The sequence below is a fragment of the Gossypium hirsutum genome, chromosome A08 (genome assembly GCF_007990345.1).
Source record: "Gossypium hirsutum isolate 1008001.06 chromosome A08, Gossypium_hirsutum_v2.1, whole genome shotgun sequence".
Lineage (NCBI taxonomy): Eukaryota > Viridiplantae > Streptophyta > Magnoliopsida > Malvales > Malvaceae > Gossypium > Gossypium hirsutum.
In genome coordinates, this window is record NC_053431.1 from 114,318,754 (window position 1) to 114,320,382 (window position 1,629).

Sequence of the window (1,629 nt, forward strand, 5' to 3'; positions counted from 1 at the left end):
TTTGATGGTTTGCAGGACGAGGATCCCAACGCTCACTTGGCAAATTTCTTAGAATTTTGTGATACCTTTAAAATTAATGGCGTTTCTGATGACATCATTCGCCTTCGGTTGTTTCCTTTTTCGTTAAGGAATAAGGCTAAACAATGGTTGAACTCGTTACCACGAGGGTCAATCACTACTTGGGAACAAATGACCGAAAAATTTTTATTAAAATATTTTCTGCCAGCTAAAACAGCCAAATTACGTAATGATATCTCTTCTTTTGTGCAGATGGATTTAGAAACACTCTACGATGCATGGGAGAGATATAAAGACCTTTTGAGAAGGTGCCCTCACCATGGGTTACCGCTTTGGCTATAGGTTCAAACGATCCATAATGGCCTGAATCCTTCGACTCGGGAGATGATTGATGCAGCTGCTGGAGGAACTATCAATAAGACACCTGAGGCGGCTTACGAATTTATTGAGAAGATGTCACTGAATAACTATCAGTGGCAAGTTATTTGAACAAAGCCGACGAAAGCAGTCGGTGTTTTCAACCTCGACGCGGTTACTATGCTGTCCAACCAAGTAGAACTCTTAAATAAAAAGATTGACGGTTTGTGTGGTTCTACCCAGGTACATCCAGTGATGAGGTGCGATTCGAATGGAGGAGGAGCGTGCACAGAATATCAACCTTTCAGCCCTAGCATCAAGGAGGAATAAGTTCAATATATGGGTAACAATAATTCTAGATCGCAAAATAACCCATATAATAATACTTACAATGCAGGTTGGAGGAACCAACCAAAATTTTCATGGGGAAGCCAAGGAAACCAGAGACCATCTCTAGGCTACCAACAACCACCCTACCAACAAGAAAAAAAGTTGAACCTTGAAGAGATGCTAACAAAATTTATATCGGTGGCAGAAACTAGTTTTCAGAATACCGAGACGGCACTTAAAAATCAACAAGCATCGATCCAAGGGCTCGAAACTCAAATTGGACAGCTTGCCAAGCTGATTTCTGAACGACCACTAGGTAGCTTGCTAAGCAACACAGAATCTAACCCAAGGGAGCAACTAAACGCGATTACTAGTCAAGATGAGGAAGGGTTAGTCACATTTGAACCAGAACCAAGGCAAGAATCTAAGATAAGAAAAGGTAAAGGTGAGGTAGACCACAATGAGCAGAAACCGATAAGTATAGAATACAAACCTCGTGTGCCATACCCTAATGCGACAAGGAAAGACCGCTCAGATGAACAATTTGGTAAATTCCTTAAACTCTTAAAAAATTACATATTAACTTACCGTTTATTGAAGCTCTATCGCAGATGCCAAATGCAATGAAATTCCTAAAGGAGCTTTTAGCAAATAAGAAGAAGTTGGATGAGGCTTCGTATGTGAAGCTAAACGCAGTTTGCTCAGTTATTCTATAGAATAAACTACCCAACAAACTAAAAGATCCAGGGAGTTTTATGATTCATTGCAGTTTAGATGCTAATAATGCATTAGCTAATTAAGGGGCTAGTATTAACGTCATGCCTTACAAAATGTTTAAACAACTAGGTCTTGGGAAACCCAAACAGACTAAGATGAGCATTCAATTAGCAGATAAAACTATAAGATTTTCTAGGGGTATTATTG

The 1,629-nt window shown here is 39.6% G+C and overlaps 1 non-coding gene across 1 annotated transcript; it reads right to left on the reverse strand.

Moving 5' to 3' along the window:
* Window positions 1-237: 237 nt before the first annotated feature.
* LOC121205914 (small nucleolar RNA R71) lies at window positions 238-344 on the reverse strand. Its single transcript, XR_005900987.1, has one exon. It is a non-coding gene; the product is annotated as a small nucleolar RNA R71 (small nucleolar RNA).
* Between the last annotated feature and the right edge of the window lie 1,285 nt (window positions 345-1,629).